An 18,883-nucleotide genomic window follows, 5' to 3' on the forward strand; every position below is an offset into this window, starting at 1 on the left:
GATGCTCAACCGGCTGAAGTCCTATCTAGCATATAGACTGCGGGCATTTTCCCTCCCACCATCTACATCAGACTATAAAAAAAATTGAGCATGGGGTTCCCCCAGGGATCGACCATAAGCCCCATACTGTTTAATATATATCTAAGACCACTGCTAAACCTGATAAAACTGTTTGGAATATCATTGGTAAACTACTCAGACTATACCCAACTAATATCTCTAGACAAATCCTATCCTACCCAACTGAATAATCTCCACGCCTTTCTTAAACAGTTGTACGAATGGTTGGATGACATCATGTAAAATTCAATGGGGAAAAACTGAATTCCTGTGTTGTGCGCCTGCAAATATACAACAAATAAAACAAGATGATGGACGGAATATTGTACAAGGGCAAAACATTCACCCCCAGTCACAGATCTGAGTTTAATCCATCGTTATTTTGCTCACCTAAGCTACCCCAGTTCAGACATGGCCATATGCAAATCAGTCTTGACCCTGTGCCTAATGGGAACAGTCCAGCCCGAACAGACAAGCCATGCCTTCCCTGGACCGGAATCAAGCATCCTAGGACCGGTTTCTGGCTATCAGCCGTCTTCAGCCACGATAGCTTGACTCCAGTGGCTTAGTGAGCACGGGACCCATGTCTGGGCATACCCTTCCCACATAGGGTGAACACCAAAACAAACAAGATGATGGACGGAATGTTGCACAATGGCAGAACATTCACCCCCAGTCACAGATCTGGGTTTAATCCATCGTTATTTTGCTCACGTAAGCCACCCCAGTTCAGACATGGCCATGTGCAAATCAGTCTTGACACTGTGCCTCATGGGAACGTTCCAGCCCGAACAACTAAGCCATGTCTTCCCTGGACCGGAATCAAGCATCCTAGGACCGTTTTCTGCCTATCAGCCATCTTCAGCCAGGGTAGCTTGACTCCAGTGGCTTAGTGAGCACTGGACCCACGTCTGGGCATACCCTTCCCACATAGGGTGAACATCAAAACAAACAAGATGATGGACGGAATGTTGCACAATGGCAAAACATTCACCCCACTCTGCCACTGGATTCAAGCAAGCCTGGCTGAAGACGGCTGTAATGTCATCACTATATTTGGAAGCATTCATGACAGGCTTTAATATGTCGAATGAAATCTTGTAACAGTGCTGCAGCTTATGATACACTGAAACTTACTCTTTTATAATGGCACAGACATACCTTTTGTACACAGACCAATATGTGTACAAAAGGTTGTAATGTACCTGCAATTTCCAACTGTGATAAAGTTTTTCAAATCATGGTGAAAGAAGACCTTACCACCATTCAATTGTGTTATCATATCGGCATTGTGCGGAACTGGATGTCTTCTCTTTGAATTGCCTTATTCACTTGACACATATCTACGCAGATGTGTAAAGCTCCTTCACTGTCCTTTTTGGGTACTACCACTATGGGAGAAAGCCATGGCGTTGGACCAGTGGAAACCTCTATTATATCATGTTTGAGTAAGGATTCAAGTTCTTTTTCAATAGCTTTCTGTAAATTAATTGCAACTTGTGTGTATCTTTGAGCAATAGGACAGACATCCTCATTAATGTGTAATTGTACTTTCATAGTCTTGAGTTTTCCTAACCCATTAAACAATCAAGGGAACTCACTCACTATTTGGTGATGAGCATTCATATTCTAGTTCATTGATATCAGTCCCATATCAAAATCTGTGCTAAAGCTGAGTAAACAGGCATTTGACGCCATACCTTGAAGTACATGAATGGATGCTTGTACTTTTATTTTCTTGTGTTTCATTGTTGCTATAAATAAACCTGGACTTTTTATGGTGTCAATGCAGCCAATGTATACACTTCAGTTTTCAATGACGTAACTTGTGGAAATGGAGATAGAGCACCGTATTTCTCCTCAGGCATTGTTTATCGATGCACCATGGTAGATAATAGAAAGTATTGAGTAACCATTTACGTTTAGTGTCATTTTTGGACAATATTTGAATGAGTATGGTGCTTTTTCATGTTGACTTTTTTTTGACCTGCATTTATTTTCACATGCGTCCAGTCTAACATGCTCACACTTTTCAGAGGTAACCATCGACCTTGTACAACCGTCTTTTTCACTTTAACTTGACATTGATACTGAAGAAATGTTTGGCAATTATTTATATGATGATTGACTTTGTTTAGTGTGACTTGCCTCAATTGGTGTGGTTACTTGGCCTCATGGGGGTCCATCGAATGTCTCTTCTGGAAATTTCGGGCGGCCATTTTGTTTTGTTCTGTGACTCACTTACTTTTTCCTGCGCTTATTAAACTATTAAAAAATGGTTCTCCTTCAGACAGCCCTTGCTGAGCTATCCCATGGCAGGGCATTTACCTTCATGTGGAAAAAAAAATCCACACCTGAAGCACAACTTTTTTTTTCCCTGGAGACATCACTCTGTGTCTTTCTGCCATGTACTTTTGCTTACTTTTCATGTTCATGACTGACTCACACTGGCAACCTCTGCCTCCATGTCAGCAGCTTGTTGATCAGCACACTCTTCAGCTCTGGCAGCCATGGGAATTCGCTCAGGACTAAGAGATTCAATCTGCAGTCGACGTCTGCATAAATCTGACAGGCATCCATCAGTAACTCTGAGACGTATAGCTTCCTCATCATTAAATGTATTGAAATTAGTGTTTGAATATATCCAGTCTCTCAACAGATTTATCAATGGTTTCACCAACTTTCTGTCATTCTTTCAGATGCTGTTTGGTAATCTTGTTTATGTAAACCATTTCTGTAGCCTTGCGACGTGCTAGTCTCTGGGTCAAGTCAAGTCAAGTCAAGTCAAGTCAAGAGATTTATATAGCGCACTACATACCCAGAGGGTTTCAAGGCGCTTAGGAGGGGGAGGTGGATTATTTGTCAAATATCCACGTTTTAAGCTGCTTTCTGAACGCTAGGTGATTCTGGGTTAGGCGAAGGTAGGCGGGGAGTGAGTTCCATGTTTTGGCAGCCAGGTAAGAGAAGGATCTGCCTCCCATGGTAGTCTTGTTGATGCGAGGTACAGTGGCGAGGGCTTGGCTGGAAGAGCGGAGTTGGCGGGAGGGGGAGTAGAAGGACAGTCGAGAGTTGAGGCAATCTCGTCCGATGTCGTAGAGTGATTTGTGTGCGTGGGTGAGCAGTCGGAAAGTGATCCTCTTATTGACGGGTAGCCAGTGGAGGTCTTTAAGGTGACCAGAGATGTGTTCGTTGCGTGGGATGTCTAATATGAGCCTGGCTGAGGCGTTTTGGATTCGTTGTAGTTTCTTCTGGAGTTTAGCGGTGGTACCTGCGTAGAGGGTGTTTCCGTAGTCCAGTCGGCTCGTGACCAGAGCATGGGTGACTGTTTTCCTTGTTTCGGTGGGGATCCAGCGAAATGTTTTTCTGAGCATGCGAAGAATGTTAAAGCAGGAAGAGGATACGGCGCTGACTTGTCTGTTCATTGATAGTGAGGAATCCAGGATGACGCCAAGGTTCCGTGCGTGGTCTGTCGGGATGGGTGCATTTCCGAGGGCTTCCGGCCACCAGGAGTTGTCCCATGCAGAGGGGGATTTACCTAAGATGAGGACTTCTGTTTTGTCTGAATTCAGTTTCAGTCAGCTTTGTTTCATCCATTCGGCGACTTCTTTCATTCCTTCGTGAAGATTAGTTTTGGCGGTGCTGGGGTCCTTGGTGAGAGATAGGATCAGTTGAGTGTCATCCGCGTAAGAGATGATGTTGAGGTTGTGTTGGCGGGCGATGGCCGCGAGGGGGCTCATGTATACGTTGAAGAGGGTGGGACTGAGTGAGGATCCTTGTGGTACGCCGCAGATGATTTCAGAGGCCTCGGACTTGAATGGTGGGAGGCGGACTCTCTGGGTTCTTCCGGTGAGGAACGAGGTGACCCATTCCAGTGCCTTTCCTTGGATTCCGATGTTTCTGAGGCGGTGTAAAAGGGTGCTGTGGCAGACTGTGTCGAAGGCTGTAGAAAGGTCGAGGAGGATGAGGGCGACAGTGTCTCCATTGTCCAGTAAAGTTCGGATGTCGTCTGTTGCTGCGATGAGGGCGGTCTCAGTACCGTGTTTGGCTCGGAAGCCCGATTGTGAGGGGTCGAGTGAATTGTTGGCTTCGAGGAAGGCGGCGAGTTGGTTGTTGACAGCTTTCTCAATGACTTTGGCCGGGAATGGAAGAAGCGAGATGGGGCGGTAGTTTTTGAGTTCGGTGGGGTCTGCTGTTGGTTTTTTCAGAAGGGCGGTGAGTTCAGCGTGTTTCCAGTCTTCTGGGAAGGTAGCGGAGTTGAAGGAGCAATTGATGACGTCTCGGAGGTGAGGAGCTATGACGGAGTCTGCTTTGTTGAAGATGTGGTGAGGGCATGGGTCTGTGGGGGATCCAGAGTGGATGGAATTCATCAGGCGGATGGTGTCCTCAGTGGAGATAGGGTTCCAGGCGTTAAGGGTGTTAACGGGGGGAAGATGGTCAGCTGAAGGTAGGGTGGGTTGGCTTCCGGGTTGGTTGTCAAAGCTGTTGTGGATGTCCGCAATCTTGTTGTGGAAGAAAGAGGCTAGGGAATCGCAGAGGGTTTGAGAGGGGGAGATGTCGTTGGCGTTGGCCGAGGGGTTGGAAAATTCCTTGACGATGTTGAAAAGTTCCTTGCTGTTGTGGGCGTTGTTGTCAAGTCGATTTTTGAATGCTGTTTTCTTGGCTTTTCGGATCAGTTGGTGGTGAGTACGGATGGCGCTTTTGAAGGTGTCCTTGTTGATGGTGGATGGGTCTTTTTTCCAGGCCTTTTCAAGGGAGCGGCACAGTTTCTTGGACTTCTTGAGGTCATCGTTGAACCATGAGGCCTTCTTGATGCCAAGTGTGTGTTGACGTTTTTTCATTGGTGCTAAGGTGTCGGCGGTGTTGGATAGCCAGAGGGTGAGGTTAGATGCGGCTTCGTTGGCGTTAGAAGAGAGGGCAGGGGAGGTTTGAAGGAGCGATGTGGAGATCTGCTCCGTGGTGATTTTGTTCCAGTTTCTTTGTAGAGTTGGTTGGAGGTGGACGATGGGTTTCGGTTTGTTGTAGGAGCACAACTCAGCAGCTTTGGTAATGTGCCGCTTAACAGAAAGACGACTCCGTAAATATAACCCCGGGCACGTCTTCTTTGGCCATCCCCAAAGCCTGTGGTATGATGATTCTTTACTCAGTTCTGGTAAGCAGGTGACTGTTTCTTGTATTTGACTTGCTTTGCCTTTAAGTATCTCTTTGTGCCGTATGACACCTGGTTGATTTCCGCCTCACAGCACTTGTGGTCACAGCATTATCCAGCAATTTGCTATCGCAATTTGCTGCTCTTTCAAAACTTGATTGTATCCGCCTTTAAGGTTATCACTTTGTATGATGTATAACTTTAAATTGTGTAGTAGCATGGTACCTCTCTTTATGGCACTCCCAACAAGTTCTTGGCCAACGATGTGTAGACTTCAGTGAAGCTTTAATTATCTTCAACTGCTTTACACAAGCAGAAGTTGTGCTTTGACTCCATATGCACCAAATGTCCATTGGACTTGGAGAGCACTGTCAATCTTCGGTTAATTTATCCCCTATCCAGTTGCTAGTTGAAGCGTCCTCCCCTTCCTCAATACTTGCTAATGACTATACCGCACATGGAGCTTACTATAACACATCTTTATTCTTCTGCATGTAACTGTGAACTCAGCATTCTAAACCTGAATTCACTTTGCTATGCTCTAACACTTATGTTTCAGTTCTACTGAGCCAATCAGGAGCCAAAAGGCTTCTGTCATTGATAACTCACACAACACTACAAAATGAACCACCTTGGAAGCTCCTCATTTGTTTCCTCACTATAAAACATCCCCATCGAAGATCCTCATTCTGTTTCGAAATAATTTCATACCAGTATCAAATTTACTGTACTTGCCACTTCATCAGGACATCTTTTCTCGAGACGTCTGAGCAATCCTATCCTGGATACGTTTTTACTTTCTAAATAGGACAAAATGGCTTAAACATTTCTATTACCAGATCTCGCAATCTCACAGAACTCTTTTCCAAATCTTGCAATTTCACATTACTTTGTTAAGCGCAACAAATCCTACTACAACTGTTTTTAAAGACGTATGCATTTCCTTTATTGAACTGGCTTTTTCTATGCCAGTATCCATCAGTGTCCCCGGACACCATCAAAGGTATTTAATGCAGTAACAGCTCACCCACCTAAGAACATAATGTGCTCAAAACACAACACTGTCACATACATTGAACAACAGGTCAAGATTTTTTGGGAGACCATAATATACATATAGCTGCACAGTTCGTTGATACCTACCACTTATCACCTATTTCTTATCTTTCTCAAATTGAATAATGTAAACAAATATAAATATCAACTTAGTTGCCTAAAACAGTAATGGAGTTTACTTTTAAGGCAATCCTCCAAATATGAGCTTCAAACAAGATCTCTTTTAGTTTATGAAAAATAAGAGGGGGCAGTTCGCAAAACTTTTAGAAACATTGTTTATCACCTTATGAAAACAGAATTCTGGAGGTGATGATGTGTGACATATTTGTTGTGTAGCATTTTGTTGTGGTAGTGATGTATTCTGTTTTTTGTGCTACTGTGTATTTGTTCTTTGTTATTGCAATGTGATTCTATTGTGTTGTACTGTGATTATTATTTTGTGGACTATTTTGTTGTGATGTCCTGTTATGTTTTTGTTATTTTGCTTTGTGTATGGTATTGTGTGATGTTCTGTTGACATCTTTAGATAGATCATCTAATACTGATACTTTTCCAGACAAAATAGGACATGCATTAAAGGTTCCTGAGCCACACAATCATGTACCACTGTGTAAGGTGGTTAAATATGGCTAATCTAGCTTTTCAACTACTTAGGACACCAGTGATCCAAAACGCCAGAGGTCAACCCAAATAAAAAGTGCTGGGGTGGGTGAATGGGGTGGGGGGGGAGCGTGGAGGGGGTTAAATATAAATGACGTATCTGATGCTCCTGGCCACCTCAGTGCTCTCAGCTCTCCTGCTCCCAGCAGTCCCTGGGACACATCACACTTCCCATCCAATCCAGATGCTGCTCTCATGCTATACCTGGGTTACCTAGAAGGGTACACCCAAATAACATCACTGGGAGCTGAGTATAGAGCAGTACTTATGGTGAATGGTCCCAGTGAATGAATTACTGTGCTTTGAATAACCAACACGGACTGAGACGTTTCCTTTACCTACGAAATATCTGAATACGGAGCCATTTTGCCCGATGATGTGAATGCTTTAATTTACTTCCCAGGAACAGCAGATTAATTCTGACTGGACCCTTTCTTCTTTAATCAGAACCAATCGAGAGTTTTGCTCGATCATATCGATTTGGAGCATACACCCCCTGTTTTCTCCTCAGGCCCATCGTTTGGGCTACTGCTGGTAACTCGCCCCCAGTCTCCCCTCCCCAATCTCCTGTCTTGAGGGACATACTTACCTACCACTTTTCTGGGGTCAAAATGTCAACATCTACCACACTAGCCAGTCTGACCAACAGCGATTCATCACTGTAGCTCTATCTATAACCATGGCTATTTAAATATCTGGATGTAATGTGATGTACTTGGCTCTTGTATGAGCCCCTTCCAGAGAAAGAACTGAGTTTGTGAATCGTACACTGTTCCATTCACAAACTTATCCTCACTTCATTCACTACACCCTTACCCTTCCCTCCTGGGGCACTGCTTTGAATATTGTGTTAAATGTTATAAAATACAGGTTGTTCAGGGCGATTAAATAACACTGTTCATTAAGTATACTACGATTATGTTTAAAACTTTGTATGATCTTTTGGATCTTTCAAGCACAGAAATTCATACACTGGGACCATTCTCCGTATGTACTGCTCATGCTACACCTAGCATGAGAGCAGCATGGGGATTGGCCTGAGTGGGCTGTTTGAGACTCGCTCATGGAATGGGAGTCTGTGCTGTTTCTCCACCAACGGAGGAATACACCAGGATTGGGGAATCCTAAGTGTGAATATCTGATTGGCCAGCCTAGGACGACCAGACATGCACACTTGTAGCAGATCGTACCACTCCTCCTCTAAGCTTCCCAGTGTCAATCAGGATGGCCCAACCCCGCACTGCCCTGCCCTTGAATCGTTATACCGGGCATAGCAAGGAAAAATTAAATAACATATTTTATTATGATTTTATTTTTCCTTTACTCATTGTTCAGAAAGCAGTGGAGTGGCTCGCCTCCACCTTAATTTTCAAATTTACGAGTGTATATCTCATGCAAGTTGTGTTTGTCTTTTTACACATCTCTTTGGAAATATATTTGATGTATTACGATAAATAAATAAACGTAACAAACAGGCATTGTGTTGCTTAAATGCCAAGAGCCTAACCTGTAAATGATCTGTAAATGAAGCTGCCTGACTTCAGGCAATGAGGGCTTGTTGATTTTATTGAGCATAGGCCAGTAAAGAGTGACTTTCCGACTGACCCTCACTTTTAATAGTTGGATCAGTTCTTCTCTCTCAGAAGTAAAAAAAAACGAAGAAATCTGTGTACTCCCTCTGTTTCAGTTTCCACCAGATAGTTCTAAGATCAAATATTCAAAATTAATACATTAAACCTTGGAGTTGTTTCAGATTTTGAAAGCATTGTTCTGTTTGTTTTTATGTCCCTCTATTTTTTTGCCATATGAATAAAACGCAACTATAAAGTGTTACTATTGATGAAGGCACCAGAGGCAGCCCTTTTGCTTACTCCGCACAACATAGCTGATTTGTAATGGAGTGTAAGGAAATCTTGGCTACCATGGCCTGTGTGTCTGCTGCTTTGACTTAGTAACATTCACCCCACTAGCTATGAAACACTGGCTCAAGAGCTGACCTGTTAAGTTGAATCCCTCTACTGCACCTGCCTAGAATCCTGAAGCAAGACAAGAGACCAAAGTTATCCGACAGTGAGGTGGCCATGCTGCCTTTATAGGTCAAACTACATTCTGAATCTACCCTAAAAAACAAACTATTGCAGACTGACCCAGCAGATATGTTTTTTTTCTGCAAAATTTACTGAAATACAAAGTTCAGGTGTTTAATCAAAGATTTATAATATATCATGTTCTGTGTTTTATGAAGGTAAAGCAAAGTACTATTTTTGTATAATTAGGAAAAATAGAAACTGTAACTTATACATGTTTAAAACTGAATTGCTTGTAGGACTTTTAAATGAATTGAAAGAAATATCTGGATATTGACTGTACAAAATAAGTTTGGAAATTTTAACTTGAAAATGTTGAAATTATAGGTTGCAGGACCCGGGTTCCATGTTCTAGACTTACTCTGGAACCTCTGGCCGATGACCTTTTTGCCTGCTTTGTAAGTGTGGAGTGGAGGAAAATCATTAGCCAATTACTTTACCAATTCCCAATATCCCAAAGGACAACAGACTCATCATCCAATTTTTTAAAATTATTTATTATAAATCCAAGAACGGTTCGACATATAAAAACTCAAAAATAGAGTGTAAAGATACATGGGCACTAATACAAAACCAAATCTACGAAGCAGTGCAACATGCACAGAAATAGGCAATTCTAAAATCAAGATGCAAATGATCATAGAACAACATCCAGAGCCTTCTTCATTTTTGAATAAGAAGCAAGAGCATTATCTGTCCCTACACTACTTCTACCATGACATCCCAACTTAATATTCACCAGGCAAGCTCCCAAAAGGTGTCCGCACATGAAGTCTTCCTAAGAAGTGCACTCACGTTGAATGGGTCGAGTAGCATAAAGCTACGGAGCTCGTTCAAGATGCTCTCCCCTCTCCAGGTTAGGCAGAAGTTTTCTAGTCTCTATCCCCAATGCAACATTGAAAATCACGCCACCAATTGCATCACTTGAATGCCTCGTCCAGTTGAGCACTCCCTTTAAGGTAATTTTCCATGGAGTAACAATACATTCAAACTCTTGCTTGTTGACCTTGGTTCCCAGGCCTTTCCAGACACGGAAGACATCCTCCTTCCTTATCAGCTTCACTTGCTCAAAGGCATCCTCTCTTCCCTATGTCTGACTAACTCCTAAAACAAAGACGTTATTCTAACTAACAAGAATGAATTCTTGCACTGCAACAGAGGCATGAAAAGGAAAATATTCCACAGACAAACTCTAACATTGTCACTTAGAGCAAACAGGGAGAGACGAAAGTTAGGCCTATCAAGTTCGGCTAACATAAGAACAGTACCCACATTTAAAATACAAGCAAATATGAGAAATCATGACTACACTAAACACATATATAATTCATCTAAACCCTTACATGTGCTATGTTCATTACTTGATTGCATGAAGAAAATATCTATCACTTCACTTATGTGTTATTACAATTTACGTTCTAATACTTTAATGTTAATACGACAATAGATTATATGTGGATGCGGACTAACCATTATTATAATGCACCCCTACTAATAAGAGCAGCGTTGCGCTCTATCAAGGTTTTTATTATGTTGCATCTTTGAGATTGCGAGGTGACTCACGATACACGTGGTGGCTCTTTTAAAAAATTGCTGTGACAAGAGATAAAAAAATGAGAAGATTGTAGCACCATGTTTTGTCACTCCTTGTGCATTGAAGACTCTTCACAGTTCTGTACCCTGGTTGTGCACTATGTATGCACACCCAGATCAGGATATGGATGGTAGCGCACTTAAAATATGACCCGGGAGTTGACCACTCTTTGCTTCGGGATATTGATGATATGTATATGCACACACTGCTCTGCATTTTTAGATTAACAATTATTGTAAAAGATAGAATGAATGAAATGAATGAAAAATACACCTTGAGAGGGTCACAATTAAATCCCACTATTCAGGTGTACAATAACTTTTGACAAAATATCAGTATTCCTATAAATTGAATAAATAGTGTCCGGTAGAAATCTGATAAATAATCTTCATAATTTTAGTACCCCCCCCCTGTTTCATTGTATCACCTTACAGTATATTCTTTGTCGCCGTTTCACATTCATTCTAAAGCATAGCTTTCAATTGAGATGAATTAATTCTATCAATGACCATATGGAATTGATTTGCTGATTCCTTCTTTCATATTGATTGATGAAAACGATACCTCGCTAAGACGAGGGTCATTTTCCCCTTGGCTGGTGACTAGCCATATATGACCTTTATTGAAGGAGCTTGGCCTACATCCATTCAACTAAGCAAGCACCTTGATTGCAAAAACATACTTTCATGTGTGATCAAGGTAACAATGTTATTGTCTTTACCCTGCTAAAGCAAATTTTGTTTTTGTGTATCCTGCAACTTGAAGTCTTAGAACATTACATCAAAAAAGTTTTTTCCATCAGATGCTATGCAGATCAGTTGGGCCCAGGCAAAGCTTTAATTCCGCCAGCATAGTTTGTGTAATTTCAAGAATTTTGTGTTATTCTTGCTATGCAAAACTCCACAAATTACACCATTATGCCACATTGCATAATTACACTTCCTTTCTTGGCAACATTATAGCATGGGAGCGCTGGAACAACTTGAGCAACCGAAATGTGAGTGGCTATTGTTCAGGGAGATTTTATTTTAAAAGCTTTATTTAGCATGAAATACGTCCTTGCATCAAGAAGTGGAAATATGGCACTAAATGACGGATTTGCATTTGTGCGATTAAAGATCATTTTACATCATTTCCCCAAAATTGTACATAATTATGGGAAAGCATACACCTAAGGGCTATTTTGTGAGAGAGCTGCATCATTTCTGCACCACGTAAAGTGGTACATGTGTGATGCAGGGCTCTTTTATGAAGCCATGTAGAGCCACACTGCATGGCTTTGTGCGGCCTAATAAATCCTGAGTAAGGCGATGCAGCGAAAATTGCTGCGTCGCTGTACTCTGCACCCGGGAGGCGTTCCAGGGCTGTTGCAGTGTGTTTTTCCTCACAACACCCATGGAATTTGATGCTGCCCCAGATTTACAAAGTAATGTAAACCTGGGGAAGCACCAAATAAGCACCCGACTGTGAGGCGTAATGAGGGGAAATATGTGTATTTCTCCTAGTTCCTTTCTCTCTTGGATTGGTTTTGCACAGGAAGTTGCCCCTTCCTGCACAAAAACAATCCTGCCTGCAGCAGAGGCACACTTGTACCATGCCTTCTTTGGCACTAGGCTGAAGAAACTGCAACAGCGCAGGTAGAAAGTCAGTGCTTAATTTGTAACAAAATAAGTACCAGGTCCTTCGTCAGGAGGCCACTGCAGCTTTCACCACCCATTGTCCCTGCTAGTGCTGCCACAAACTGTACTAACATCACACGACAGTCCAGACTAATACAGGCCCCCATAGCTACATGAATGGACTGTGCGGCAGGTTTTAGCCAGTTTTTTATGCATTTTGCAATAATAAACAACTGTTGTGCTATTCTCTAAATTAGATCAACAGGGCTGCCATGTCTCAGAGTGTCCTAAGTGCCAGCATTGACAATGATATGCCTGTGCCGAGCACCGGAAGCCTCTGGCTCAAATTAAGAACTGCGAAAGAACAGGAATGCACTGTATTGCTTATGCTTAAATACAGTGCATACCTGCCCTTTCACTTTGGCCTTTGGTAGCGCAGTATGGTGCCTTGTTGTGCTAGCCTATGTAAAATGACTTGCATAGCATTGTTCCCTCACCTTTGCTCATGCATGGGCTCGACAATAAATAAAGGTAGCACAGTTTTGTCTGTGACAAAATGTGCAGCTGTTGGAGAAAGGCTGATCCTGGAAATATTAGACAGTTGTTCGTCATGAATTACTAATAATGTCTGAAGGGTTAACGTCAATGAGTCCAGACAACCTGAAAGCATGGAAACCCCCCTAACTTTCCACGTGGTGTAATCCAGGCTCCTGAGGGCATTAACAGACGTGCTGGCATTTTGCCGCTCCTTTGAAAACCTTTCCTGGTAGGTGAATCATGTTCTGCAGTAAACCTTGTGGGTTTGACTAACAGCTTGTGGCAATAAAGGTACCTGCATGAGACAACTGATTCACAAAGTCCAAGACATCAAGTTTGAGCTTAGAGCCTGGGTTCACTGTAAATCCTCAAACTAGGCACTATACTGGCAGGCAGCTGCAGGTTCAAGGGTTGTGCACGTATTAAACAGCTGGATACATATTGGGTGTTAATGCATAGAAAGATGCGTACACACCTGTGTGTTTATTTTTATATTTTCTTTTTACGCCATAGTGCTGTTATTTGTTTGTCATTTCTTTCTGCAGTGAAAGGGAGCCATAGACAGTTACATTTTGTGTGTTTTTTATTACAGTTCTTTTAGAAATTGTCTCAGTTTACACAACATTTTACTTTTTTGTAGGAAATTAGAGTACAGGTTGAGGGAGGTGAAACCCTACTCAAGCAGCAACTATAATTCTTGTCAAGGTGAACCACAAGTAAGCCTGAAATTAATCTGTGCTAAACCCTCTGCTAGCTTGGCTTATGCCAGAGGCTATGTTGTAAAGTATTAATGCAGCACACAATCAGTGGCAAAATGAAAACACAAGAAAATTCCCACTCCAATTTGGAAAAAAAACAGAGTAAAATACTTTACATTATTTGACACCAAAAGGACAAAAATCCATTCAGTAGAACCAGAGATATGCTGTTTTAAAGATTTCAGGTAAGTATAGCTCTTAAAAGCCCAAAGCGCCAATAGCTGTTATCTGGTCTGGAGAGACCAGGTGAAACTTACAAGTTCTGACCAACCATGATGGAGCATGGACCGGATACAGGGACCAAAGTAGAAGCTAATCACCATGGGTTGTCATGATTTTGGCATGAAGTACAGAATTCAGTTATCGGTTGCTGCTATAGTGCGAATAGTTAGTTCACCAGAGTTTCGCGTTAGCGGGAGGCAAGATCTTGGCGGGAACAGGGACTGCTCAGTCTTAAAAAGCCCAAAACTTAAAGATTTCTCCTTTTCTCCATGGAGGAGTTCAAGTGATGCCACACTAATAGTTCAGCACCAAAGAGGCACCTCTAGGGGATCAATAACTCACTCCAGCAGAGGCCTGCAGGGCTCCAGCAGGTCCAGTCAGTAGGTCAAATGGGCAGGTGCAAGGAGGCCTCTGGAGCTAATGTTCCTGTAGCCCTAACGGAAGGTCAGCCAGCTAAACCTCTAAGTCACTACAGTCTGAAATGAAGGATGCAGGTCCAGTCTTCCTCCTGGCCTCAGGCAGCAGAGCAGCAGGGTGTCCTGTTTATCCAATGATCCAGGAGTATACTGAAGAGTTGGGTCTGAGAGTTCACTACTTATACCTGGTGACCATTTTGAAGTGGGAGAAGTGTCGAGAGTATTCCCCCTACAAAGGTGTTTGGACTTTTCTGCCTCCCTGCCCTAGCCCCAGATTGTTGGAAGGCACAAAAGACTAGTGTGAAACCCTTAGTGAGTGGGAGTGAAACCCTGCTAGTGTGGTAGGTGACCACTTCTCCCCCTCATCTTGACAGAGATGGCCCACCCTGACAACACGTTTCCCCCCTTAGTCTCACTGTCTGGGAGTAATACACAAAGACCAACTGCTAACTACACCTTGTCATGTGACCCAGGATGCAAGCTGCAGGCATCAAATGGTCAGGACAAGAAAATTCCAACTTTCTAAAAGAGCCTTTTATAGAATTGTGACTTTAAATCTGACGTAACTATTAAAGAGGGTTTTAAATTACTTTTTTAGAGACCAATCTCGACCCATTCCTAAGTAAGAGAAAGGTATGCCTTGCAATAGTGAAAAGCGAGTTTGAGAGTTTTTCAGTACCAGGATATGTAAAGGTTTAATGTAGATGTCCCAACTTTTTAAATGCACTGTACCCTGCCTTATGGGCTGTTTAGCACCTATCTTATAGAAGTGAATTATATGTATTAAAAAGGACATTTTCGGCCTGGCAAAATGTTTCTTTTATCAGGTAGGAATGGCAGTTTAAAGATGCACACACAGGCTGCAATGTCAGGCCTGAGACATTTGATGTGCTACATACGTGGGGGGCACAATCACTAGTAGCATTTAAATTACATGCCCCAAGTACATGCAGTATCACTTTTCTAGGGACATACAGCTACATTAAAGGTATCAATTGGGTGTAAGCTAACTTCACCATGTTTAAAGGAGAAGCCACAACCACTCTTAGCATTGGCTAGCAGTGGTAAAGTGCACAGATCCTTAAAAGCCAACAAAAATGGGTTCAGAAAACAGGAGGGATGAAGGCAAAAGGTTTTGGAGTGATGCTGCATAGAGGCCCAAGTCCAACACTTCATAATAATCTTTACTCTGGGGGAGAACCCCACATTTCTAGTACCCCAAAACATTACCTCAACTGAATACCCACAGTTAGATGAATTTTGTGATAATGGTAAACCTCCATTTCATGAGGCAATGTATTCCCGAGGTAAGGCAACTCCCAACACATCAGACTACCAAACATACAGTCAATTAAGTAAGGGCCCAATCAATAACTGAATTCTAGATCAGTGAAATAAATGTACAAAAAAGCAAAAAGTATGATACAGAAATGGTAAATGCAAATGCATAGATTCATTACTATGAAGGCTCGCAGAAGGTAGAACATTACAGAGTAGTGCAAAATAAGTATTATTCTAAGTCCCACCTGGACATCAAAATCAAAAGAGAAATGAACAGCATCCCTATCTGTATCAGAGAGAAACCGGCTCACCCCAAAGTCAAGAGTTTATATACAGTATTTTCTCATATTAAATCTCTAAAACTGCCAATTCATTGTGGTATGATCAAAAAAGTAACATTCTCGGCAAACCAGAGCAGAGTTTTATTAAACATCAGATTGTCTTGGTACTAGCCAACTAAATGAATGTTGATTCTGCCCACTCTATTTGAATGTCATCCTAAAGTGGTAAAAAAAATAGATACATGAACTATAGCGACCAATTATGAATGAACAGGGCAGAGTGAGCAAGTCGAGAAACCTTGAAATAAATTACATTTTTTACATACATTTCATTGACAACAACAAAAACAACATAAACGGAAATAAAAAAAACATGGCTTTACTTGACAGAGTGTGCAGAAAAACGAACAGCGAAATGTGCAGCAGGAGACATCCATTTTGGAAAACATGGCTTCCATGCCAAATTGTGTCCTAATTACCAAGGATCAGGGAAATTTATTTTACATGTCATAGGGTTTTTGTTTCAAAGACAATAGCACAATATCAGTGTATACATGCATAATCAAGAATAAAACGACATTCTTCATGTTATTACTGTTGCACAAAATATGAAACATTCTTTAGAATACTACTCGAGTAAATAATTATATAACTTTCCAAAAAATGACGTCTTCCCAGAAACAAATCACAAATATGCAGATAAGAGTAAGTACATGGAATTAATCACTTTGTGAAGTTTAGCTATTGATGCTATCAGTCAGTTCGAACTAATATCTGATTGATACCTTACCTATTGCAAAAAAAAAACTTAATGCGCCAATGGTAGACTAACTACTCAATAGCAGCACACCCTAAGAAGAAATTGCTTTAATCCTTTGTCAGGTTAACGTTAATTGATTGTTGATTGATTGACAGCATAGGTTTAACTTTGGCCCAATTTACAGGACTTTGAGGTTTCAGAAAGTAGGGTGAAGGGCAAACAGCGAGTCATATTGACATAGGGAGAAGTAAGTGAAGATCAGAGAAGGGGTACACAAACAAGCTCTGCCCCATATGCAGGCTGTGCATAGAGTGTCCAGAAGAAAGGCATTGGAGACGAATTGCCTATCGCTCCGTTCCACATACATAGTGCAGTCCAGTAGGCCCATCTTTTGAGGAGGGTGTAACAGCGAATCCCACCATATCTCTGACAGTGTAGAAAATACTTTGGCTCAAAATATGTAGATGTGCTGGCATTGCCAGGCCACGTGGGCAAAATTCCAGCGCATTGCATTTGATTTTTTCAGTTGGATATTGAATAGGTGAAGTGGGGTGTGATCAATGTGGTGCAGTATTTGAAGTTCCATAGGGCCATATGTATCATTGACCTGATTTGCGATTCCCAAATAGCGATTTTTAAGAAATCGCTATTTGAGAATCGCAAATAGGTATGTGTGTACAAAATCGATTTTTTTTGCGATTTCTTAAAATTCCTTATTTGCAATTAGCAAATTGCGAATCACAATTAAGGAATACTTTCCCATTCATTTCTATGGGCCTGGAGGCCCATAGGAATGAATGGGAAGTTATTCTCAATTTGCGATTCGCAATTTGCTAATCGCAAATTGAGAATAATTTCAAGGGTGCAGGGGTGTCCAAAGGACACCCTGTAGCACCCCTGAAATATGCATGGGTGCACATGTGGCGCACATACATGCCCTGAGGGCATGTATGTGCGTCACATGGCACTTTGAAAAATGCAAAAATGTGCATTTTTCAAGGAATTCGCAACTTACCACCAACTAGATGTTGGTGGTAATTTGCGATTCCTTAAAGATATTTTGCAATTTTTTTTGCTTCATACATTGCATTTAAGAAATCGCAAAATTTGCGATTCCTTAAATGCAAATGCAAAATAAGGAATCGCAAATTTTGCGATTCCTTGTTTTGCACCACATTTTGCTTAATAAATACCATTTACCAAATTGGCATTAGCAAAGGCCAAAATTCGCAGAATTTCGGCCTTTGCGAATGCGAATTTGCTTGATACATATGGCCCAATGTCTGAGTCGCTAATTCAGTAGAGTTCCTATATCTAAGCACATCAGTGTATCCATTCCTTATCAGGTATTGTGTCTCTGAAACAGTCTTCCCTTACACTTTAGCCAGTGGGATTGTGACGGGGGCTTAAGATTGCATGGTGGAATAGAGCTTGGTCACCAGATGCCTATAGAAAGGGTCATTAAAACCAGAGTCAGAACCTTGGAGCTATCTGCATAGTGCCTAGAGCAGGTAAAATGTAAGCACCTTGAGGGTGGAGAATTGGTCTCGGGCGGATATTAACGTATAGTCTAGGAAAGTGCTCCCCGGAAAGATGTCAGCCATGTGGGTAATGCCCTAACCCCACACTTAACTCCACAGGGTTTGTAAAAAAAAACATTATCCTCTGCCAGGGTTGTTACAGAATGAGTGGTAAGCTTCATACAGAATAGGGTGGGCCAAGCGTCCGCAAAGTCCCTCCCATTCTATTTGTGTACAGGGAACAGAGCTAATTTCATCACCGGGGCAGTGGGGAACCACACCAAATAAAGAGGGAAGTGTTCTATCACCTGGTGGCCCATATTTTGGGATGGCCGCAACCTGAAATTTGCAAAGTGTACTTAGGCGCTGTAGTAGTACAATTCAAAATCCAGTGCTGCTAGTACCCCTTGGTCACGAGACAAGGTCAGCACCTCCCAGGGGATGCGTAGCCACTTAACCGCCCACTTTATCAGGTGCTATCTGAGTGTCTTAAAAAACGTGCTGAGGTAGTGAGAGGGGGATGTTTTTGAGGAAATATAAAGGTTTGGGGAGCATTTTTGTAGGTCTATCCTGCCCATCAGGGATAATAATAGTTTCCTCCATCTATTGACCTGATCTTTTATTTTGGTCCTGGCCACTCTGTAATTTTCAAGAAGTACTCCGGACCTATCTCTTCTGACCCAGATACCCAGGTACTTCAGGGATATCGAAGTCCAGGTCCCTGGCTACTGTGGTCAGTGAGAAGCTAATGGTGCCACGTGGCTAGGATAGACCTGGCATTTTACATGCACATGTTTTTTAGGCTGCTTTCTTTTCTACATGATGACTTTTAACATGCATTTTCTTATGTGACCGTGCAGGATAAGTATCTCTGAAACCTAATTTC

This window comes from Lissotriton vulgaris, unplaced genomic scaffold (genome assembly GCF_964263255.1).
Source record: "Lissotriton vulgaris unplaced genomic scaffold, aLisVul1.2 SCAFFOLD_548, whole genome shotgun sequence".
Lineage (NCBI taxonomy): Eukaryota > Metazoa > Chordata > Amphibia > Caudata > Salamandridae > Lissotriton > Lissotriton vulgaris.